The sequence below is a fragment of the Crocodylus siamensis genome, chromosome 2, assembly GCF_052110815.1.
Source record: "Crocodylus siamensis isolate JL-2025a chromosome 2, ASM5211081v1, whole genome shotgun sequence".
NCBI lineage: Eukaryota > Metazoa > Chordata > Crocodylia > Crocodylidae > Crocodylus > Crocodylus siamensis.
This window is the reverse complement of record NC_143396.1, coordinates 237,659,820-237,686,588: the sequence shown is the minus strand read 5'-3', so window position 1 is coordinate 237,686,588 and position 26,769 is coordinate 237,659,820.

The following is a 26,769-nucleotide window of genomic DNA, read 5'->3' as shown; positions in this document are numbered from 1 at the left end:
AATAGAACATGAACAAAATTAGGCAGTTTAGAGATAATCCTGCCCTGGAGTGGCATAACTGTAAGATGAATAACAAGTGCTTTAAGGCACCTAAAAGGTGTTAAAGTACAGCTAGTCCAGGGGTTAAGAGCTCCAGAAGCTGCCTAAACTTAAAGTGTAACAAGGCCCTTAGAGGCAGGCAATAAACCAGTGTCCTTTCTTATGGGGACTGTAAGACAGATTTCTCTTTCCTTTTGGTATTACATTTTGTCACAGAGGTAGAAACAAGATAATAGAATTCAATCAGCTATTTTAGGTAATACTAAGGCTCAGTGAATAGCTACACTATCAGACTACTACCACTGTACTGCCACTGCTGGACTGCTGTAGCTATGGCAGATGAGCTACAAAAGAAGAGTCCCCGATGTTGACACTGGTCTATTGGCACATACAATTTTTCTGCAGCCAACTCCTTCAAAAGGCAGAAACAGTGCCAGCGAAACTTTAACCACTAAACAATGCTGCTGCTGAAAGTCCCCTCAAGTGTGATGTCAGTTTATGCCATCTTCTGTGTAAGTGTCAGTCAAATGAGGCAGACCTGCCCATCAGGTTGCCTAACTTAAAGCAAACAACTCTTCAAAACATGTACTAAACTTACTGTTCATGGAGCATCTTACTTGCTGCTCAGGCTTGCTGATTTTGACATGCCATTTATAATTTCCAGCCCTTTCCCCCAGTGGATGGTAAAAGAGGGCAGGGCTATACAATGAGACACAGCGTTAGTGAGAATTGTGCCACTTGCATAGAAGTAAATGTCCCATAATTTTTTATACAATTTTGCATACAGTATGAAATATTTATAACAAGAAATGATTGTAAGATGCAAGATGGAGGGGAGGGAGGTTTTCTGTAAAGAGTTTGGTACATAAGTGCTGTAGATTTTTACTCAAAAAGTGATTAATGATTCTGGGTGTCCTCAGTTTTGGAGCATCCATTGAAAGACACTTAAAACATTGCTGATTTTGAAAGGAGGCTCACCATTAAGCTGGTTATCAAAAAAACAAGATACTTTGAAAATCTTGACTAAATCATGCCCAGTAGCATGTCCAGGATGGCAAAAACTGTGATGGTGGAGAGCTTACTGCACTCAGGCAGCCAAGACCAGAGTTGTCGGCATCAAATTGGCAGTAAAGCAGGGGATGGCTGAACTGCCTCCTCACTGCCCCCACAAATCCACCCCAATCATGCAATATACATTTGCTTAATACTTGACATGGTTACAAAATCATGGGTGAATGGAAAGTAGTAGAGATAATATACAGGTGTCTGTGGGTCAGATTGAACCCTAACCCCTGCCGAGAACAGTCTGAAGGTAATCAACTGCATTTTTCCTATTAACTTTTTATTACAGTTTACTTGCACTACAAACCATTTTGTGATCCTCATTGCCAGTCTACATTCTGCTTCTTTTTGGTGGGTGCAGGGGAGGATGCATGAGCCATCTCAGATAGCAAGTGCATTTAGGCATTGGAAGGGGCTTGGTATTGCTTTCATAAACTGAACTTCTCTGCCCACTAAACAAGTGGGGAACAGACAAGAACAATGCAGCTTTCTCCTAAACTGACTTGCCAATGTGTCATCTACATGTAACCCTTCCTATGGATCAGAAGTTAGTCCTACTGCCTATATGACAACTAGTGCAGTGGTTTTTGATATTTTGATAACTGTCCAGTAGTCCACAGCCTGAGACAATGCACAGGAACCAGTGGAGACACTGAACATTGGTCAAATCTTTGACTTCCAGGCACCACTGTCTTGTGGTACTTTTTGAATTGGCATCTACAGATAAAAGACACATTCACAGTTCTTTAAGCCATCTAGTCTTCTATTGGTTGTGAACTTATGGGTATTGGCATGCTACATTTATGTGCTAAAATGGCCCTACAAGAAGGTGGTAATAAAATAAAGTGTTTAAATAAAACTGTTTCCCTTTGTGTTTCTATTGTTGCAGGGGTTAGCCGAGTGAACAAAGCTCAAAAGCAGTATATTGGACCCTACTCTCACATTTCAATTGTAAGTAGCTCTCACATTATTTTTCTACTGTTGTTCACATCAGTCTCTTTCAGAGATGTTTCTGAAGTCTTTCAGTGTAATTGATTTTGTTTCCCATTATTTTACTCCCTGTGCCCCTGTCATGTCCATGAGTTAGGTAACAATGTCATTTAGCCAACAGATGGTGATGTTTATTTTGGTGTTAGTGACAGACATCTTACTAGGCTTTTGCAAGGAAGTGGGTAAGGAGGAAGTATTGAATTACCTCAAGCTGGGATTTGTGTAATCTTAGCAAACTGAGGGTAAAGAGTCATTCTCTGAATTCTCGCCTCCAAATGTTACCTGTGCAGCCAGACAGCACAAAATGGTGCAAAAGGTAGCATCAAATCTCACTTTCATTCTCAGGAGGATGACAAAATATATACCTTAAAACAGAAAATGTTACTTTCAATGTATGGAACCTGCTACTTTAATGATCAATGTTCCTCCAAACTGTAAACAAAAAACAACAATTAAGCCACTCATCACTGCAAGGAAGAAAGTGTAGCCACTTAGAGTTTGGACTTGATATAGAGGGGAGAAACCAAGCTATTCCTTCCCATTGTATATGCAGTCTTTCTCAGATTTATCTGTCTTTTGCAAAGCCATAGCAGAACCCAATGAAGCAAATGAACCTCAAAGGAGTTTACCAGGCTTCTTGGTTCACTTGGATACAGATTGCTCCCGTTTATCAGCTGGTACTGTGGATTGATTAGTGTTTTTAGACCAAAGTTGTGCTTGTTGAGGCCTTAGCAATGGATAATGACGTGCAGGATGCACATAGAACATTACTAGAAAATGCAAGTAGGGTTCCACTAATTCTTTAAATCCACTGTAGCATGGAGCCATTTGCAGAGAGATGCAATATTGCCTTTAAACACAGTTGAAGTCCTGATGTAAGCTGCAGGGAACTGCAATGTTATTAATTCAGGACAAAGAATAATATACATCTATCCTCTGTTATCTACCCTACATGATAAAAACAGTACACTATAACAACGTGTCATTGACATGCAACTCGTCCATTATTCCTTTGGGTGGCAGTGTGATAATGGCTCCAGAAGGGACACATAGGCCACACTGACTTGAAGGATAGTTAAAATAAGCAGTCATTCAAGGCACTGGAAAGGAAAAGTGTTTTATAGGTGCAGCTTTGTAGTTTACTTTTCTAGCCATTTCATTAAGAACCAAAAATTCTGATCTGAACTGGATCTGACCTTTGTGGCCTGACCTATCCCAGATACTTATGCATCTCCATTTGAAACATTCAGTGGCAGTTGCTTGGAAAAAAACATGTTAAAACTCAGTTCTACTCCGAGAAATGCCAGTAAAAATTAAGTGAGGGTCCACATAATGTTTTTCTGTTAACAGTGGTGAACTAAATTTTCCAATAATAGTATTTTTCTTTGTCTGCCAGTCCTGCAACTCCACCTGGATTCTGAAAGTTGTGGTAGGTTGTTATTTGTGCACCATCAACAGCAAGTACTGCAGGCCACAGTCATACCTATGTAACTCTCCTGTCTCCAAGTGATGTCTCTATTGACACCTCTGGAAATGGCTTTCAAGGGGTCTACAAAGGCTTAACTGACTGAAACCTAATGAAAATATCTTAAGATGCAAAAAAAGAAACAGAATTCTACTGCCTGATTTTTGTATTGTATCCATGGTGTCAATAGTAAAACTTACTTAGCTCCTAAAGTCAACACATTTAACTGGATACTCATGAAAACCTATTTGTAGAGAATGAAATTTGTTTTTTTAAGTATTCATTTTTGAAGGGCAAAGTGCAGTGTAATAATATCTCTGCTCTGCAAGTAAGTCTGGACAGGAGAGATGTGTTTTTGGGGATCCAATATTAAAAATAAAAGTTAAATTTCTGTTTCATTAGCTAAAACTTGCTTAAAACCCTCCTTGCATTTGAGGCATGCAGTGTTATAAACCTGCAGTGTCAGTGTTCCAGCAAAGATATGTTCTTGAGGCTGGGTGGTATCCAGTTGTTGATGGATGATAATGGATATTTTTTGTCATGACCACTATAGACTAATACTAACACAAACAGAGCATTAATTTGCACACCAAAATGGTTCAAAAGCAATCCCCTCTCTCTTAAAGCTGAGCTGCATTTATGAATTGTAAAATAATGGCCTAAGATTTTACATCTTGATTGGAAGTATTAAGGATGTGTAAGAGTTAATATGTACCTATGTATTATACAGAAGAGTGGGGAGCTAGACAGCTGTGAGGACTGACAGGACTTTAGAGCCCCTCAACTTTACATTGCAAGTTTTAAAATCAGAATTGGGAGCCATAGGAAGTTAACATTACCTGTTGGCTGCATAGGGATCTTTGTGGGTGAAAATAATCTGACAATCTCAGCCATTTTTCCAGTTGTAAGCAACTATGTACACAGGATTCATGACAACTTTTGGCACAAATTCCTGAAAATCTCATAGAGGCACAAGACTGAAATGAACACAGAAACCTGAATTACTCTACACTATCTAGTGGTGTTAGGGTTTGGACATTTGAGTGGGTCAATGTGTGAGAAGTATGCAGTACACTATATAATAAGAAGGCTTTTTTTCTCCAAATTTCTGGATCTGGTGCATTTCATAGCCAACATATTCATACACACAGTTATAAAAAAATAAATATGAGAATTAGTCCTTCCTTCCTCTGCCTGCCTAGAGTACTCCATTCCTCTGCAGATATCATTAACTCTTAAAGCAATATAGAGGGAAGTGTTGCTTAGGGACAACCTTGTACATAGCAGGGTAAACACTGAATTGTAACCACTCAAAGACTGTGTACAGACAATGGGAGAGGTTACAGGGAGTTTAGACCAAGTTAAAAATGGCTACCTCATCTAACTTAGTTTGCCCATGTGTGGACCTTGCACTTTTTAGGTGGATCTAAGTGAGAATTGTACAGAAGTTCAGGACAGATTGGTCTAAAAATGGCCAATCCAACCTAAGTTAACTCTGTCTTCAATTAATACACGTTGGTCATTTTTAGACTGAACTAATTGTCCCAAAGTTCTGTACAGTTCCCAGCACAGCCCCCCTAGCCGCTGGCCCCAGCCCCTGGACTACACTTTTTCTACACCCCCACCAACCCCGTACCAGGTTATTTTTAGCCTCCCTGCACCTTCCCTCGCACCCCCAGATAGACACCCCCCAACTCCCCAAGCCCTCCAAAACCTGCATCTTGTTCCTGGTGCCACTTTTACCAGCATTATTCAGTGCTGGGAGCCAAGAAAGTAAGTCAGGGTAAGGGGAGTGTTGGGTGGGATGGAAGGGTTGGTTCACTGAGTGAGGGTTGTTTGTCTGGGGACCAGGGGACAAAACATATCCCCAGGTCCTGGGGGTGAGAAAGAGTTCCCAAGCCCCCCTGATCCCACCAAACCCTCCTACAGACCCCACTAGCCCCCCAATCTCCCCAATCCCCCCATACATGCTACCTGCCCCCCCAATCCTCCCACAGACCCCATCTGTCCCCCAACTCCCTGATCCTCCCACAGACCCTACTTGCCTCCCCCCAATTCCCCAATCTCCCCATGGACCCTGCTGGTCTCCCAATTCTCCCTGTGAACCCTTTAGTCTCCCCTATCCCCCCAGTCCCCCTTCTAACTCCCCCATCCCAACTAACTTCAGATTGAGCGGCCATTTTTAACTCAATCTAACCTCCCTGAATGTCTGCACTAAGCCTCAGTCTTTTCCAGGTGGACATTCTTGATTGTCAAAGACATGTTAAGGCCATTGCTCAAACCTGAGTGCTGTCGGTGGAAGCACTGCTTTTCAGATGTTTTTCCTGTGATATTTATTTTTTTCCTGTCAAGGTGTGTGGTAAGGCAGATAGGTTCATGCAAACTTAATCTCAAGCTTGAACTAGACATTTGGTCTAAAATGCACTCCAAATGAAGGGAACATTAGAAATAGGATCTTCACCCATGCTCAGATGTCTGGCAACTGCTTTTGTGCAGCTGTACTAAATTATTCAGCACCTTCCTTGTAATCAGAATATTTAATCCTCTGTTTGATGAGTAGCCTGATAGGTAAAGAAGACCACAGGCATGGAGTATTGTGTTCTGACTTGTAACAACAGGTCAAAAACCAAGCAGCAGGCTGATCACATGACTGCTATTAAAATAAGAAAGGTATTATTTTAATATGCTGTACTTTCCAAATGTCATTAAATCCACTAATGAAGCAAAAGTAAAGTAAAAGTCTCAGGCTTCTAGCTGTGGTTAACTTGCTGTGTATGCAATTTAGTAATAGAAGTAATAGACTCAAAATAATAGTTAGCAGGAAGATGAAAACATAACATACAATTAGGAGATGCTGGAGAAAAAAACCTCTATATATTCATTTTGTTTACATCTTCTCTTTCTGTCTTTTCTTCTGTGGCTGTTTTATTTGATTTGAGAGCATTCAATAGATAAGGAAGAGAAAATATTTGACTATTAGATGCAGCAGCCTAAAGGCATTACTTAAAAGGATGCACTGGGCAACTTGTTTAAATTTCACAAGAAACTCACCTGTGAAGCAGGGCACGTTTGCATAGAAGCTCTTTAAAAACAAAAACAAGTGTGTGATATGCATGTTTAGAGGAGACAGATCTTACCCGATGACAATAGGGAATCTTTTGGATACAAGACTTGCAGCACAATTTCTGTTACTCAGAAAGAAGCAGCAATGTCTTGGGATCCTCTGTGAGTTCATTCTCTGCAGTCCCCGTCCTTTGTTTAAACACATTTCATGGAGGTTTGCTTTTATTCTTTCTTTCTTTTTGTTTTGTTTTGCTTTATTTTATTTTTTTCCAATCAGAAAACATACTGTTATTCTGTAAATGTTTTCTTGCAGTCATACTAACCAGACTATTTTCTTCCTATTTTGGGAGCCCTGAATCTGCCTTTGGTCACACTATTTGCTCCTCTATGGTCACCCCTGAGAAGATTAACCCTTTCATTAAAAAAGCTTGGCCAGGGTCAAACTACCGCCTGGCTCTGGACTCATACATCCCTTTGATCTCCCAGCTATGGAGAAATTATTAGCAAATTCTAAGCCTTCCCATGTGATTTGTTTTTGTAAATTTGTAGAAATTATTCCTAATCCTATTACGTGGCCTAGGGCAAACCTGCATTAAATATATGAGACTTTTTGTTATGTGGCAGATGGATAATAAAGGAATGCTGAATGCAGCCCCATTCCAAGTTATGGGAATCTGGACACTTCATCAGCATTCACTTAATCCTCTGCCATGGCCTACGCCTTTGATGAATGCTCTCATTTATGACCACTGATGCCACTCACTTAATTTCAGAGAAGAAAAATAATACCTAGCTGTTAATGTGAATATTTGAGTTTATGGCTGTACAATGAATAATTGTGACATTATCAAGGGAACATCATCTTATACATTATTCACTTGTATAGACCACATTAACCAGAAAAAGGAAACTTGCAATTTTGCATCTTCCATCTTCTTTGGAAGGTAGACACCATGCAGACAAAAGTCAGTGTCTTAACCCAAATTCTAGCTGACAATCCGTATCAGCCCTCACTATATTTTGCTCATTGTGGTGCCAATCTCCTATCTCACCAATGACATTTTTTCAAAGAAAGAGTAGATTTCCTAGAGACTCTACCCCATGCAACTTCCATAGCTTATTATTGAATAGGAAAATGTATCCCTCCTTTTTTTGCTTTAATACTGTTGCCATGTAGAGGATGTCTGTAAGTTTAGGCTGAAAATTAAGATAGCACACACTTTACTTTTTATATCTTATAAAAATCTAAGTTTCCCTCTGCTAATAATGTTCCTTCTATATACCTTTTTTAACTTCAGAATTCAGGTGAGAATGTTTTAAATTCCATATGCTATTTTTTTTAATAATCTCCAGCTTCCTCATTCAGGCACACACATATACCAGCACAGAAAGCACATATTACATATTAACTTGTTTTACACTCTTCTTGGTGATCTGAGACAGCATTTGGTTTAGACTGTTCAGAATACAGCTGATCTCTCTTATTTCGTCCAAGAGAAGATGTGATTGCACTGAAAAGCTACAATTATGAAATATTTAATTTTAAAAAGGTTATTTAACACAAAAGTGACATATTTGTATCACTCTATTGCAGTGTTTATGAGCAGAATTTCTTTATAGATGTATTTGCCCCCATTTTTAAATCTAGTCATTTTAGCTGATAGCTAATTATAGCAACTTTTCTAAAAGCAAAACCCCTGCTATACCCTTTGGTTTAGGTCTGTCAAATTCAGAGGCAAATTGAACCACTGGTAAATCATCGGTCTATGAAACTTTATCTGAATTTAGTAAACAATAATAAAAATTTAGTTGAACATCTTTTGCTGTTGGGATTTTTAAAATACTGTAACTAATTTATTGGACTCATATGAAGGACTGAAAAGTAGGAGTTTGTTCATTTATGGTACATTTGCTGATTACTATTTAAAAATTAGCTTAGTGGTGTTTCAGTGCTTCAAAGTGGATATAAATTGAGGTCCCATGAACAGTAGTTGCTTTAGTCATTCCCTTCCATCCTGTCACCTAATTTAACACACATGGTGTATAAGTTGCATACAACCTCCTGCACACAAGTGTTATTTTGTATTTGCTGTATGTTTTCATATGCCTGTCAGAAACAAGAAGACTGTCAAATTTGAAATTATTATTGGAAGAAAGGGATTGTAATATCTTGGGTGCTGTGTCCATATAATTATGATGATTCAAGAAGGGCTTTTTTAAGTAGAAGACATGCAAACTATTTTGTGATTGTAAAGTGATACAATGATGAAAGATTACAACTTAATTGACTTCAGTAGGAGCAGGACATAGCCTTAATTTAACATCATAATGAGCTAAGTTACATTCCTCTCACCCACTTAATGCTGATTCTGATACCTCTGCTTATCAGCTCTGGTTTGTTTCATCTTCTGTTAATCAAGCATTTAAAATATTTTGCAAATTCACGTTAGTGGGAAAGTTTCAGAGCTGACTTAAAATTTAAAAAAAAAAAATCTGACCTAAATCTTGACTTTATTCCTTTATTTTATGAAAGTGCTAAATCTTTAAAGTATACAAAGACTGATTCTTAAAGTCAGCAGACAAGAATACAGAAAATAACAATGAGCCAATCTTGCTGTCCATCATTAGGCACAAAAGCCTGTGATTTCTATGAAAATGTTATTAGAATCACCCAAAGGGAAGAACCCCAACATTTTGTAGCTAAGGTTGCTAGAAGAAAATATGGCAATGGGATTAAATCATAAAATTTAGCTCTGGACTGCAAACAGACTGAAGTTTTGGGCTGTTCAGATCAGGGTTTTTTGTTTTCTTCCTTGTAAGAAAGTTAGCAAAACTGAGGTTTGCAGCTATATTTTCAACGCCCCTAAAATGTATTGGGGGTGTTGGCTCTAGAGTTCTAATGCAGATTTCTCTCTGGTCTGGTCACAATTGAAAGGTGTAATGCTTATGCATTATGTTCACTCTGTTCTCAGTGGTTAGCCTCTCCGTATCATCTGCTGTTATTTTATAAGAGTAAATGTTTACTTACACACAAAACATGACCAGTGTTTGGGGCTTGCAGGCCACAGTATTTATTGCAGTGATGGCCAGTTGGCAAGCTATCAACCTAGGTCAGACCAACTATTAAATATTAAGTGAAGCACAAATAAAGCTCTGATAATAACTTGAGGGATCTTCACCTCATTATATACATTTAAAAAATTGAGAAAGCAATAGAAGAGAATAGAGACAGCACTCAGATATTTTGGGGTTTTCTTTTTTCCTTTTAATTTACCAGAAGCAAAGACCTATGACTAACATGTTTTATTGTTCGGAAAAATTGTGTGATCTTCTAGGAAGAAAGTATATTAAGCTAGCTGAGGTAAACTAGGATTTCTTTAAAATTTCAAGCTCTTCCTAGATGTCCTCTTAAATAAATTTTAATTGAGAAAAAACAAAGCCCTTCCTGAATGTAACAGTACTTTAAAATAGTGCATTCATTTCATATCTGGCATGAAATGGTAATGAAAGCACTCTGATGTTGTGGCTCCATTGTCGCAATCAGAGGAGCTTACTTGAGCATAAAATATAAGGGGGAACAAGGCTAATAAGCACAGCTTAGAGAAATATCTCCAACCAAGGCATTAGTTGTATTGTACTGGGCACTGTAAAGCAAAGTAAAAATGGCCTCCTGCCCACCACTTAGTTTTAATGATTGCAGAGTAATCTCCCCAAACCTCCTATGTCCAAAGACTGAAAGGCTTTACTTAGAAGCAAGACACATGCATAGATGGCTCCTTTCCTGACTTCTCTTTCCAGTGCAATTGGCTTTGAATCACAGGATATATCATGTGTGATAAATTATACTTTGCTGAAATGTTGCCTTGCTAAAATATGCTAAGAAAGCTGTGAACAATATTTACAAATAGTTTAAGTGTCACAACAATACACCCACCACTCAGGCTTTCATCGATTTTGCTATAATAAGAGTTGTAATAAAGGATACCACTTTTAAGTATTATGAATGTATGCCGTACAAAGAAACATAATTGGGAGAAAATCTCTAAAATCTATATAAAAATCATTTTCCAGATTCTGCAGTCTCAACTGTCAAGAAAGCAACCACAATTTCTCTTTTCTAAGACGCTTCATCAGACACTGTTCTGTTATTGCCTGTTTTTGTTTTTTCTTCCCCCCAGTAACTTGTTAATTTACTGACAAAGCTCAAGCTGAGCTACTGCTATTTTACACTGTGGAAAATAAGTTGGTATGAATTAATTTAAGCTGTGTCATCAAAAAGATGTTGCAGAGCTATCTTTTACTTTCAAGCCCTTGTTTACAAGAGGAACTACATTCTCTTGCCAGGTACAGCAAAGTAGATTTGATGCAACTCCACTAATATTGATAGAGTTGTATCAGATTTACAACAGCATAAAGGAAAGATGGAACTAACTATTGCCTTCAACATAATGCACTCTGGTATTTCAGGCTGACCCCACCTAGCAGTTTTCCTTGCGTGTAGCCTTTCTGGATAAAGAAAAAAATCATCCTAAGACAGGCTAAACATTTCTATTCTTTTCTTTTTTTAAATTTGGACTCTAAAAACTCACAGAAATATTTTCAATTCTGTAAGACCAGTTTCAGTCATTGGCATCAATGTATTACAACAGGGATGAATTTGGCCCAATTGGTTTTGTTAGAGAAAGTTACTGTAGCCGTTGATCCACACCACTTAGGTTTTGACAGAAGCATAATCATGTTATATGGGAATATACTGAAGAAGTAGTTAAAGTATATTTGAAAACATATACAGTGAAGTGGATGCTTTTTTTCAGTCTAAGAAAGTAAGTACAATTTCAAGACTGTTTCTCTAGCTAGTGTTTACCGTTATTTGGTTAACCAAAAGCAAATATGGTGTAATCTTGTTGAGCGCTGTTGCTCCACCTTTTCCACTAAAATGAAGCTATAGATGCAGTGACTTTTTTAGCTGTTTCTCATTCAGAATGTTATACTTCCAAAAAGAAAAGCCTGAATACCCAGACCCACCAGTGTAGGTGAAGACCTAGAAACAGATATGGCCAATCTACAGTACAATTTAGATTTATTTTTAGCATAGCAACTGAACACAGTCAGGTGAAATGTAAACTAATCAGCCCCACTATCAAAACACTTTCAAAGCCTCATCTGAAACATTCATATTAATGTCAATATTTAAAACACACTATTTTCCCTCTGCCAAACTCTTGCCTCTGTAGAACTTTCAATTTTTCTCCTACAAAAGCAACCAAAGTACAATAAGAATGGTGGTTTCTTTATTATTATTGTTGCCTATAGAAATGGGGTTGGACTGTTGTGTTTTGTTTTAAGATTTACATATGATAAGACAAACTTCTGAGAGAAATGGCACATACATTTAATGGCATGCAAGAATTCAAATAAGCAGGTAGAGCATTTGTTAAGAGGACCTGGAGACGGATGGAATGGGAGGAACTCATGGGTCTCTGTTTAGTATTAAATTTTCAATCTTGATATGATTGTATTATTTTATGCCTGTGAATTTATCACATTTGATGTATGGTTACAACCTGATAAATGTAACAATAAATATCACATTTGTATTCAATTTCACATGTCTCCTTCCCTTCCCCCAAACCAAGAGCAATAGGTGTGATCTTACAAGGGACTGACTGTAAAAAATCTGGTTAAATACAAGTTTACTGATGCACTTACAGTATAGAAAATCACAAAAACTGTAGAAAGAGTCAAGCCCCCAGACCAGATGTCTTCCCTTGCCTCAGACAAAGCAGGTGTCTGATTGTGAATGGCTGTGTGAAATCTATTTTTGTTTTTCTAATAAATAAACTATACATTTACCATATCTTTGGGGATTTCTTTTGGGGGTATTTAAAGGAATAGTTGTCAAGGCTTACAAATTGTTGGATACCATTCCCTTCTACATTTTTAAATATGTGATTCAGGAAAATATAGTTCTGCTGATTGAGAATCATAAAGCTATGTGTTATCTGGAAGATCAAATATGATATCTCTATTAAAGTGGCACGTGCTAGCTCTATTGCACTTAAAGGTCTGGCAGTATTTCCATTAAGAAACCCATTTTTCAGACTTTTAACACTTGTCTATATTCACACTAGAGTGAAACATGGCACTCAGGATTATAGCCCAGCAGCAATTTGTGCTGCTGTTTACAAATGTCTACTAGCATTCATTCTTTAAAATATTTTCCTATTGAATCACTTAAGATTATTTCGTTATTTAACATGTAAATAGACATGGTATTAAGATGAGAATTGTGAATAGCATAACAGTCCTGTGCTGCAGAATGATATAATAAGTTTATCATATTAAATTAATGTGTTGTCTAACTGGGTTTTTTTTTTAAAAGACCCTTTTGAAAATACTATCTTCACATCCATATTAACAGTTACTGTCTATCAGGTAAATAATATATGCTTAAAACATTATGTATGTCCATTTCTATATACTAGGTACCAAAAAGTCTTCATATATTCAGTGCGTTTCAAAAGTTCCCTAAATACATATTTACATTCTTCAGTGGTTTATCTCAATAATGCACACACCATTAGTCTGTCATGTCAATTCTCATGCTTTTCCCCATATTTTCCCTATGTTTATTTTAACTTAATAATATAAAAGCAAGAATACTTAATGTTCTAATTAATGTTGCAACACCTAAAAAACAGGATGGATAAAGGACTGTCCATCCTAATTCAATTCCTTTATTCTGCTCCCTCAGCATCTGAATATAATTTTCTTGAGATTTAATTAAAATATATGACCACTGTTTTGTGTATATGGCAGAACTTGTATTTGCTCTTTGCATATAAGCTTCATCTATTATCAAGTCCTGAAACCTGTCAACATTTCTGTCTAAAAAGAATAATATATGACTATGTACTCACTTGAAGTAAATCAGCAGCTCTATTGAGTTCAACAGAATTACTGATTTACACCAGTGGAGGTGTACTCAATACAAATATGTATCACTAATGAGTTTAGGAAAAGATACGGTTTTAAATAGTTTGAGAAAAGTTGTGGATGTGCCATTTACCGCTCCTGCTTTGAATAGATTTTTTAAAAAAATATATATAAGCAAAATCAAATAGGATGCTCAGTGAATTTTTAAGATCTCCTATTTGATTGGGGTTCTTAATTTTATATAAATATCTGTGGTCTGAGATAGCAGTTCTGTAGGATGCATCATGAAAATGTTGTAAATAAAAGAATAACATGACCTCACCATTCCATATGCTATCAGGTCACTGGAGATTTTAGGGAGAAGAAACACCATGTTGTTCCATTTAAATTCCAGAAGTATTTCTTTAAAGCAGTTCCACTAAATAAAATGATTTGTAATGTAGACTTTTTCTTCAATTTTGTAGTTTCTGTTCCTCAATTGTGAAAAAAAGTATATAGGGTTTTTTTCTAAGTACTTTACTTTTCACTACTGCAAACCTAATTTTTAGTCTTGGTGTTCTAAGAAATCAAAGGCTATTTAGAATACAATAAAGAATAAAAGTGTGATCAATTGTAAGAAGTATTTCTGTGAAGTCTGAACAAAGTGGGAATCTGAATTGCAGCCCCAAGTATTTAAATAAGCTATTACAAAAGGAGTGCTAGGAACCATTATATTGCATGATTTCTTGTGAATAATAGAAATGCTCTCTATCAGGTATTTTTACTTAAATGGAATAAATGTTTGAGAGGGATGGTGCTCAGCCATTGTAACCTTTCACGCCACTACTATTAGTATTGTTATAACTTCATCTATTTAAAAAATATGTCTTGAATCTATTAAAAATATTCTAAAACTTAGAAAGAAGTGTAGTTTTAAACCCCCATACATTAGTACCTCCATCTTTTGGTAGTGTGTCATTTATGCTTTAATGACATCAGTGTAGAATTTCAGCATTCTTATACAGAAAATGCCTGTCATATACAAACAACATTATGGCACTTTTAGTATAATATGCCTATAGTAGTGCTATTATTTAATGGCGCGCTTTTATATTGCTCAAGGAAGTTTTTAAAGATAAATGTATCTACAGAAAATATGGTGTCTAGTCACAGGGCTAGTAAATGGGACCACTTGCTGTGAATTAAGCAAATGAGGTTTGAACCCTATCCTCATGATGGTCCATGGTCATGATCCAGCATCACTGAAGTTATAGGAAATGTTGTCATTTAATTCAGTGCAAGAAGGAACAGTGATTAGGGTCCTAGTTCAGCAAAGTATTAATGTACCTGGTTAAGTCCATTCCTTTTCAGTGATGGGACTTACACATGTGCTTAAGTGTTTTGTTGAATAGGGATTGTTTTCTGTATTATGGCCTAAGGGGCAGAATCCTGTGTTCTTTACTTGGGGATAATCCAGCTGACATCAAAGCTCCTACTGGCATCACTGGAAGTTTTGCCTGAGTAAGGACTGAAGAGCTGAGTCAAATATTTCCTGAGACTTTGAAATTAAGATAAAAGATAATCCAGTTGCAGTTAATGGCACTCCAAAGCATAAAGGCTGAATCCGGCTCAGTATCATCAACATGAGGGTCAGCTATGGAACAAAATGGAAAATGCCAACTTTCATGATAAAAATAACTAGGCCAAGTTCCCTATTGGTAAGTTCAATAACTAAAACACTGCCAAATGGTACTTCATAAAACTGGAATACACATGTGTGTGCATTATCTGTTGACCCGGAGGTAGTGAGATCCAGTGGATCAAAGCATACACATTTCCTGTCAACTTTAATGCTTGTGCTATACACTGACCGATAGGGAAACATTTCTTTTATTTAAATTCATTCATTCTAAACCTCCAAAGATGCATCTAAAAGAATATAAAGCAAAAGAATTCAGTAGAAATGTGAACTTTCCACACTTTTACTAGTAGGTAAGAGAATAACAGAGAAGTGTTGGCTGTTTCTAATAATGTGAGTTTTATTCTGAATATAGATTTTCTCATCCAAAGCAAAGCTAGTGAAATATGTTGTATTCTTCCCAAAATGATTTTTTCCTGCAATACTGTTTTCATTACCCCTTCTCTTTCTTATTGTATATTCTTATTGGTATTTGTTCTGGAATACATATGGTGCTCCTTCATTGACAAAAATTAACATTTTTCTGCTTCCCTGATGGCACACAGCAATTATTCTTTAGATCATCAATAGATATATTTTAGAAAAGTAAAATTACTCCTAAAACTGACTGAGAGATTGAAAAGAGTATAAATGTTGTCATTAAAAGCTGTAAAATTTGCTATTTTTTTAAATATTAACGACTTAACATTCTTGTCACTTAAATTTAAATAAGTCTTGGTATATAATGAATAGAGGGTCAGGGCTTTGGGCCTTAATGAAGCCTAATAAATATGGAGGTAGGAGTACTAATCATATCAGTCATCAAGGAATATATCTTTTAATAAAGACATTTGTTTCACACATAGTAATTTAGTTAGATTCCATAGGAATATTACACGTTACTAAAATCTTAAGGGCCAAACTTTCATACCCAATTAAATACCTCTCCTAGGACCCTCAGTACTGGATTGGAGAAGGAAAGGCTAATCATTTTTTAAATCCTATTGACTTCAGTGGGAATTGAGAGTTCTTAACACACCACCACCATTGAAGTCAATGATGTAGCTCTAGTAGTGCAAGATCAAGCCAAAATCAGGCACCTCAGTCACAGTTTCAGAGCCTATAACCAGTGTTTAGTAGTTTGACTTAGGCGAGTAAGTTTGAAATTATTGCCCCAAGTGGATGTTAGGATCATTTTCCAGGTTAGCAGCTAATAGATGTGTGCACATATCCCATAGTTATTTACTTCCATAGACTTATAGATAATAACTTCTACTGACCAAACAATAACAACTCTTAAATCTACATAATTCTATTTTTAGGTTTTTTTAGCTAATATATTATAATAAAATTTGTGTGTGCAAATTGTAATATATAATTTGTATAACCTTTGAAAGTGATTGCATGTTGTTCTGATAATACAGATTCTCTTCCACTGAGACTCATTTTAGGATTGTGATCTTAAGCTGCTCAAGGTTAGTTACATATTACCCACACAAGATGAGTAATAGCAGATATAGTATTGTCATTTAAGGCCTTGTTTCACTTTCATACAGTGTTACTGGGCTCTTTGTTGGACCAGGTGGGATATTTATATGAATAGGAGCTCTTCAGTCAAAGGATATCATACACAACACACCTGGCCTATGTTTGGAAAAGAAAGTCTCCCTTGTTTTGCTACAGAGACAGCCGCAAAGAGCCAAGACAACCTTAATTTCTCCATTAGGAATGTAGGCCCATATTTAAGAGTCATCAGCAATAAAGGAAAATATACGGAATCATTTCAAGTGCATGCTAATCATTTAATGTAATAAATGGAGCAACTCTAATTATCTCCTGAGGAAATGATTTCACACTAAAACAATGGAAATGAAGAGGTTACTTCAGGAGCATTATACACAGCTGAAAATTACTCATGTGAATCTAGAGGATATTTCACATAAATAGAAAGGAATGCTCCTGCCTTTTAGTATTTCTCTCATATTATTAAATGAATACTCAAATGATGTTAAAGATATTTAGTAATTTGCACATAGCCTGTGATGATTTCACAGGTACAATTACACAACTGAGCACTGTTTCCTGTTTCACTGAAATGTAGGTTAGCACAAGATCAATGTCATAACTGCAGGTTCTTAATGTAAGATAGCTGAAGAAAATATAAAACGAATATATTTGTCTATAGGTTAATTGCAGTCTCTATTATATAGATTTGTAATTGGCTTTATGTGGGAGTCTTTCCAAGAGGCCCTTAAGATTCTTTATTCCTAAATGGTAAATAAAAATCTTTTTCATTTTTTTTCCCCTCACAATAAATCTCATGAAAGCTTATTTTGGAAATGTTGCACATTTTTAACAAACAAAGAAAAAATTAAAAAACACACTTTCCAATAAGATGGAAACATTTCTTAGGGAGAGAGGGGTTAGAATGGAGTTTAATGATTCAGTCCATTCCTTCCAAGGGAACGGATTTCACTGTAAGCTAAAATGTTTTGTTAAATTATATACTTCAGTTGCTTGGGTGTTATGTCTCTCTTGGAGAAGCACATGAAATGAGCACTATCCTCCTAGGCATTTTAAAAACACATCCACATTAAATAGAATATATATACAGTGGTTAAGCATACAATCCCTTTAAACTAGATAACAAAATGATTTTTGACTTGTTTTAAAATCTTTTCCAAATCTAAAACTAAAAGACAGATAATGTGGACTGAAAATTTTCCATCTTGCTTTCAGTTTTGCAAAGAACAGCATGTTATAGCTATTTTTCTTTCTATAAGAGTCTCACTGAACCACTAGGAAAAATACATCTGTTTTGGCTACATTTAATAGCATGCTTTCCAGAACTTCTTGTTTACCTTATATTGATATATCAACTGTAGCTTGTTTAATTTTTGTCCATTCAAGTACCATACTACTATTAATGTGATTAGTAGTACTTACTCCTAAAATTGGCTAAAAGAATAGAGAATACAACTCTTGTCTACAGAGGAAGATATGACCTAATTCAAGAAAAATTAATGCACAGTGATTGTAAAAGCATAAACAGAGGAGTATAACTTTTTGAAGGTCTGCATTTATTCTAAAGCTGACATCTATATTTCACAAGGGAATACTTAGACAATTGTTTTTTTATCATAAGATTACTGTTCATTGTGTACAAGAAAACAATTGTTATCAGGTCTGAACTTAATTGGAATCAACTGTACCAGTCTTTACAGGAATTTACCAAAATGTCTGCCATTCAGAGCTGGCTTACCATAATATTCTCTATGGAATAGTTGACCACAGGATTCTCATTCACAAACAGCCAGGTTAAACAGTTAAATGCTAGCAAATCCTGCATAGCCCTGTGGGAAATTTCACTTTAATCCTGAACTTATAAGAGGACAATCAAAGCCCAAAGCCTGGGTAACAAATCTGATCCTCTGTTGCAATCTGTGTCCTCATGGGAAGGAGAGAGATGCTCCCTGTACAAGCCTGAGATGGATAAATACCTAAATGATGAGATAGATGGGGAATGCAGAAGAAGCGTCTGGCTTCAGCCATTCGCTTCCAATTTCACATTACATTGTGAAAGGCAATTCTTGTGCAGCTCGGGAACAGCCAGTCCTGATTACTATAAGTTGAAGTGTGGCTTAAGGAATGATTAATGACAGTGTCAGGAGAAAACAAAGCACAATGAGAGTTATCTCTAATCCACCTGCTTGCAGATGCTATAGTAAGGGAATGAAAATGGCCCCGGCGAGCCCTGATAATAAAAAAATCAAAATAGAAAGGTGCAAAGCTGTAGATATGTATTAATCTGATATATAAAAACTAGGTCTTAGCTTGAATAAAGCATTAGGCATGAATGGAGCCCCATAGGTGATAGATATTAGAGCATAGTGGACTTCACATTGTCTGTATTTTTTAAATCAAACAGAACTGTTCCCTTCAGTATTGCCTTTGACATTAATAGGTTGGTATTTGAAAAGTCACAGTTCACTAGATGAGCAGGCTTGTGAGTTCAAGCTCATTAAACAAAACCTCTTTTTTTTGTTGTTGTTGTTGTTTTTAAAAAAATGACACCATACCACCACCTTGTGGTTTTTTAATGCATAAACACAGAGATGAGAAAATCAGATGTTTCCATTTCCAAAGAGGATACAGTCAGATCACATATGATTGTAAGATCTACTTTCTTTTTTTCTAAACATAGATGTATTTATAAACTTTCTTGGCTAAGACAATGCATCTGAAAGAAGACAACTAAACTAAAGCAGTGTTTTGGATATGGTTCACACCAGTTCAGTCCATTCCAGGGATATTAGCTCTGATTCTAAACTCAGAGGAGAAGATTGTTGACCATAACTGTGACTGAATACACAAAATAGAATATTTTGCTGCAATTTAGTACTTGCTGCTAGGTTTCTCTCCTTCCCCCCTGTACCACTTATCTGGATATTTATAAGAGCTGAGATTGAGCAAGACTCACTATATGGAACTGAAATAAACTGTCTTTTACATCTTGGTCCTGTGTAATCCTAACTAGATAAGTTGTACCTAATAATTTACTCCAAGCCAGATTCCAATCACTGGTAGTGCAAATAACTGGTTTGATTTGAATTCTATGGTCTGCTTTAACCACAGTAGCTTAATGGGCTATTAGACTTGGGAAGACCTTTGACTTGACTTTGATTCACGTATGTCCTAGTTGTTTAGTTTCTCATTATTTTTAGTAAATGAATCAATCTGATAAAGAATACATCTTGTGATAGTCACATTTTGATTTCATGTGGAATACAATTTCTCTAGTTAAAAGAACCTAATTTTCTTAGAACTCTTAGCCTGACTTTCAATGAGGATTAGGTTCCTAATTCAGTTAGGTGGCTTTGAAAATTGTAGCCAGGGTCATCCAACGCTGGAAAATAATCACTGCAGTACTTCAACATAATCTCTTTATTCTGTATGAAGATACTGCTTCTACTTAGAGCTAAATACATAGTTTGAATTCCTGGTCCTAACGAAATTAATAGGAAAATTCCTATTCATTTATTTAGGCCAAGTTTTTATACCTGTTTTTCCCCTTTCTGTTAATATGACTAATAACAACTTAAATGTTAATTCATATTTCAAGGAAGTGTTTTAATATTGAAAATCTAATGAAGATTTAGCACTCGGTTTTTAATGAGGCTGACATAACTGTCGTAAAAAAGCAAATACATTATTTTAATTAATATCAATTCATAAGTGCTCCTGATTTATATATTAAACAAAGAGAAAGTGTCTTGTCATACACCACAATTGATTCTGTATTCACCCATCATTTACTCGGAATCTTTTTTTCACGTGAAATGTATGATGGAAGCTGCCATGTAGAATTGTACAGCTGCTGCATACACTGTAAGTACTGTGATCACATCACCCTTATTTTCTTATGACGCGCCTCAACTCAGTTCTATCCATGTGTCTTTGTCTCCATCTGACACCTCCTGCTATCAGATGATCATGCTGTATGGTTTAGACTAGAGCTTAAATGTCTTGTATACTGTATTTTCTTAATAACACCAGGGAACCAGACAGTTTGGGAATTATGAAGAGTCATTGTTATAACTAGTGAAGCACCCGAATCATGTAATTTTGGATCCAAAGTTCAGGCATGATTAAATCTTGAGTTTTGGTTTCATCCATTATTGAGACCTGACAAAAATTCAGATCAGAATCCAAATTTGGGTTCTGAGCTCTATCTTCCATCCCCATTAGTTCAGCAGGATCAAGCTATTTTCTTTTATTGAAACCCATTTTAGTTATAACCAATATATTATAATAAGATTGGGGGAGGGGGCCCCACAGGAATGCAGCCTTAAATCAGAGTAGGTTAAAAGGAGCTTTATAAAAAGAAAGGCACATACCTGTAATTTGTGCAACTCAAAGCAAAACTGTTGAGCAGGAGTCACCTAGGCAGAACTATAATGCAACACTACATTGCTGTACTGTAACAGCTGTGTTTTGTTTGGCTGTGAAAAAGTTTGAGCTCAGATTTATGTACAAGTCCAAAATAGACTGCAATAAAAATTCAAGTCATGCTCTGGGGTGTTGAGGGTAGCCAGAGCAAGGACACTGAGGACTTACCCGTACTTCTCCAACCTAAAAAGGATACAGGTTGAGGGGGTTTATTAAGAATCAGCCTGAGGTTCAGGATGAAACAAGCCTATTGTATTTACCTTTCCCAAGCTGCTGGAGCAGCATCCTCATTCATTGATTCAGAAAGCACCTCTACTAATGATTTAGACAGATTTTGCATTCATGTTTTTTCTGGTTGAAACTCATTCCACCTTCAAGAGTCAGAAATCAGTCAAAATTAATATGAATAATTTACAAAGGGATACTGGCCAAGCTGGAATGCTTCTTGCCAAACCAAAATAATTTGATTCTGAATACTTCATCACTTGGGTAGAGTATGGATCTAGAGAAGAATTTCAGGTCATCCCCATTTCTACCATTTACTTTACATTCACTGAAATTCCCCTTTACCTTATTGGATTAAGGTATTTTTTCCACTCACTGCCAATCCTTAAATTGTGTCATGTTACTAGTTCCATTATAGTTGTTAATAGCTACTTCTAGATTGGATCTCACATTTCAAGAGCAGGTGAATATTTTTTTAGTCTGTAAATGTCTGTGTATAAAATCAATAATAATATTTGATGAGAAATTCTATCAAAATATTATCAAAGAAACTACATTTACATCCTGTAAAATAAAGCATTGCCAAATTATTTACTCACTTATCACAAAACAGAGGAAGCCTTACTGTGAGTGGCTGGACAGTTACCCTATTTTCAATGGCATTACCATGTACTAGTTTGGTGGTAAGTCAGTAAATCACTCATGTCACCGCTCTGTCCCATTTTCAGATGGAAGATAAAATGCTATTTCTGCTTCGGTGCAAAATCCTAACAGCTGATGTAAGGAGGTGTTCAGATTCCTATCTTAATTACATGCCAGGCAGCATTAACATTGTTCAGAGTGTTATTTATCTAAGACCTGAATATATTTCCAGTATATTAGACAATGACTTTTAAGCCATTTCTCTTGACATGTGCTAACCTGCAGCAAAATAAAGCTTTGACTGTAGTTCTTACATGAGACAGCATGATATAGAATTAAGTTACATTTACCTTAATTAAAAATAATTCTAGTCATATAAATGGTTCTTACCCCTACTGGTGACTACATAGAACAGAAATAAGGAGGCATACAAAGACTTAGAAAATGAGTTGCTCATTATTGTTCAGTAGGTGGCAAATATATATGGGCGCATCTACACATTCATTAATGTGCAGTACTTAACACGCATTTAATTTTGTACTTGCTTAATGAAGTAGTAACTAAATGCAGTTACTGCACAGTAGTGCCAGGGCATATGTTTTTAGTGATGCTTACTGCGCAGTAGCTAATACTGCTGTGCAGTAGCATAGTAACACAGTTTTGGCACAGCATGCTACTGTGCAGTGTTATTAAGCTACTCCGCATTAAGCTTCTCATGTACAAGTGCCCATATTGTACTTCACTGCTGCAGCATTTGGATTGGATGCATGAAATCTGATGTTTGAGAACTGTATATGTTTTGTGGTTGTAACTGTTAATGTTCAGTAAAGGCAGTGTATAAAATGTTTACAGTGGAGTTGTGACACTCCTGTATAAAACCGAAAAGTCACTGATAGTTGTTCCACACACAGTTTCTGAATCAGTTTAAATGTTACAGGAGTGATTTTTCTTTCACAGTGACAATGTAAAATAAAAACCAATGTGAACAACAACTAAGCATGTAACCCATTTTCCCTCCTATACATAAGTAACCTAAAGCACTGTGAGTACATTTATACTGGTATAACTGAATCTAAACTATAGTGTGAAAGGCTACTTTTATGAAGTCAGTCAACGTGTGTTTTTTGGAAAAGAACTGAAATGGAGCATAAGCTGAGAGTAACTCACTTGCATTGAACAACTGCAAACAAAAACTGGTGTTCCCTTAGATAAATAGATTTCCATGTGATGTTCCTTCCCTCTCCCTTTGTTAAGCGTGGAGTTCTCTTTTTTTTTTTAATGTGTGGCAGAGCTGCTCCTGGCAGTATGTTATGTTCACCCATTAGTTTATTTTTTAAGACTAAGAAGAGATATTTCTACATTATAAATTATTTATAAACATAAGAACAAAGGGAGGCTGTCAGGGCTGCTGGTACTTTGAGAAAACAAAAAAAAGTGATGAATTTATGAAGAATACAATTTTATACAGAGTGGGGGGGACACGCAGCTACTAATTATTAACATTCATCTGCAGACAAAGACCTGAAAGGATAGGATTAGAGGGATACATTTACATCTGTCTGTCACAAAAAGAAATCTCATTAATGGTTTACTAGACTGTCACAAAACTTCTTCTAATGTTAAGCTTGAGGGTCTGTAGCAGGGGTGAAGGGGGGAAATATCTTACTTTTGGTCTATTTGAAAATGAAGTGGTTTTAAAAAAAGATGGAGTTGGCACTTTTCATAACAGCTGTAGTGCAAAGGAAGTTCTTTAGATGACAAGAAGTTATATATGGAATTGAAAAATATTTTGCACATCACTGAAAGTTTGAACAATTTTTGTTTATGCCTCCATGTGTTATTTGAGATGGGATGTTGCTGCCAGAGTATTCATGGCACAATAGCTTTAATTCTGAGAATTTCCTTTCATCATCTGGAAATTTCTTTTCATCTGTAGAAAGAAAACTGTGATAGGTTGGTTTGACTTCTTGAGACGCTGAGCTACAGTATCTCCCCTTTAAAAATCATTAAAACTAAATGTATTTAAACTATACCAGAATAATCACACATGGTATACAACATATTGGGCACATCGACACATGCCGCTATGGTACCATTGTTACTGTGCAGCTATCCTTTGTCATTTTATTTTTCATAATAAGTTTCTGCTATGTTTATATTAAATACACATCACTGTATGGGAGCTCTGTAGCTCAGGGCAACTGTCTACAGACTGGAAGGACCTGGGGTCAATCCCAAGTGAGGATGGTGGGTTTCTATTCACTGTTTTCATTTTCAGTGTAGCCCTCAGCCTACCGAAGCTCCTAGCCAATAGTTACTAGGAGCTACCTGGATGTAAAGGCAGCTGGAGTGTGGTGCTGACTACATCACCTCTTTCTAAAAGAAATAATGGAGGCCTGGTTCTACTTCCCAATGACCTGTAAACAGCACACCTTTTACTTTCACACATCACTGTAGAAGAATCTAAATCAGTAGTTTGTTTAACTTGAGCCAATATGGACATGCATGCTAATGAGGTCAGTACTTGTACTTGATGTTCATAGGATCTGATAAAATTTTCTCCTGATAGTGCACTGTAGTATATCAAAATGGGATTTATATGGCTGGATTGATTAGAATGCATCATGCCCCACAGGAGAGTATTTCCATCTTGAGCTTTTTATTACAACCTTTTAAAATAGGCAAAGTAAAATTCCAAAGCCCTATTAAGGGTACTTCATATCCAAAAGCTTGTTCACATCCCTCCCAACTATACAGTTGGTCCAGTAAAAGATATCACCCACAAAAACCCTTGCCTCTTACAAAGGCTATGGAAAAATAATAGAATCAGAATTCTTGCAAATAACTTAGACCACAACAGGTTGAATGCTTTTGACACTATTGGCACTTGCACACATGATAAAAATGTCACTTTATGTGGCTTAGTGGTGTCACACTGTACACATACAAGAGTTTTGAGCGTTTTAAATGAGTTTGCATAATTGCAAACTAAACTACATCCAGATGGAGAGGCAGGCTGGCCCCATAGAAGGGTGGCTGGGTTTGTTGGTGGGCAGAGAAAGAGGCAGGGATGGTGCACAGGGTGCTGGAAGCCTGAGAGGTGCCTGATCCACTGTTTCCACAGGTCCACCTGGGCTTCCAGTGACCAGTGCACCATTCCTACCTTCTTCTCCAGCCACCAGGAAACCCAGCTGTCCTCCTGCTGCCTTCCCATACTGCCTCAGGGGCAAGCCAGCCCATTCCCAGGTAGCCCCAGCCATCCTGCCAGCTCAAGGAACCTGCTGAAGGCAGAAGCATTGAGGGCCCCAATCCTTTTCTTTGGTGGAGCCTTCCCACCTCTCCTGCAGCTGGGGTGGGTGAGCCGCCAGCAGGCCAAGCAGCCCCTGAGTTGTTGGGGGGCCCTGGTCCTTCCCTTCATGGCAGCAGTGTGTCCTGTGGCCGACAGGGCAGGCTGCTAGCAGCCTGATCCAACTGTTCCCTGAGCCTGCCCGCTGGAAGCCCACCAGGTGCTGCTCCCTGGGCGGGCTCGGGGAACAGTTAGATCAGGCCAGGTGCTACCGCTGAGCTGGAGCGGCACCCAGCCCACTAGCAGCCCACTTGAGCAGCCCCAGGGGGCACCGCCACCCTACAGGGAAGGACTGGGGCCCTGCACAGCTCAGGGGCTCCTCAACCCACTGGCAGCTAGCCCCCCTGGCCATAGGCAAGCTGTGCCTCTGACAAAAAATAAAAAGGAGTGGGTCCCTCACCTTAACATGGCAGAAAAATTGAAATGCTGTGTTTCGATGAATAACCCAGGAAGCCCAGGTAGCTTTGGGGAAGCATTGGAACCTCCCAGGTTTTCAATTTAGGGGACATAGAATAAAGTCCTGAGGACTAAACCCCTGTCATGTGTACAAGCACCCTATGAAGCGTTTTTTTAAAACCTTGGCTTTGTCTTGTGAATCATGCATAGGCGTTTGCACCTAACAATGCTAATATTGCATGGTATCCTTAAAAAGATCTCACAGCACCCCAGGATGCTATGGCACCATAATTGAGAATCACTGATTAAATCAGTCCATTGGCAGCACAGGATCATTCTCTTCAGCCTCCAAACAGAATCAGCTCCAAACCTTCTGAGGGTTAGCCATCATTATTTACATCTCTCTTCATAGCTTGCGAATTTCTCTTTTTAGATGCCTAACTTCAGATGCCTCAACGGAACTTGATTTTCAGAGGCTGGCTGTGGAGTGCTGCTCTTTAAGATGTCTCAGCTTGGGCACCTAAAATTTGATGCATGCAAAATCTTAAAAATGTAGGCCCATATGTTTGAGCATGTTGCACCACTATATATGCAGTCCCTGGCACTGCTGAAAGGCACACATTCCCCGCAGCCCTCCTACACTCCTCCCTCTGTTCTTCCTCATTTAGGTCTGTATACATACCAAGACGTGCACACTAATCTGGATTTCAGGTAATTTGAGTAAGAATGCTATTTTATTCAGGACAGTGAAAGATGAGAAAGTCAAGGTTTGAGCCTACTCTGTAGCAGGCTTTTGAGAATATATATTCTATGTGTATAACATTCACTTGGCATTCAAAAGGACGTTGGCACAAATAGAAAATACATAAAGGATGTTTCATAAAACTGAAGTTGGTAAGCAATAACAAGATATTTTATGCTTTATCTCATTGTTCCTTCATTCCTGCCTAACACTTTCCTTCACCCAAACTTTGTTCACTGAATAACAGAGCTGTTTAA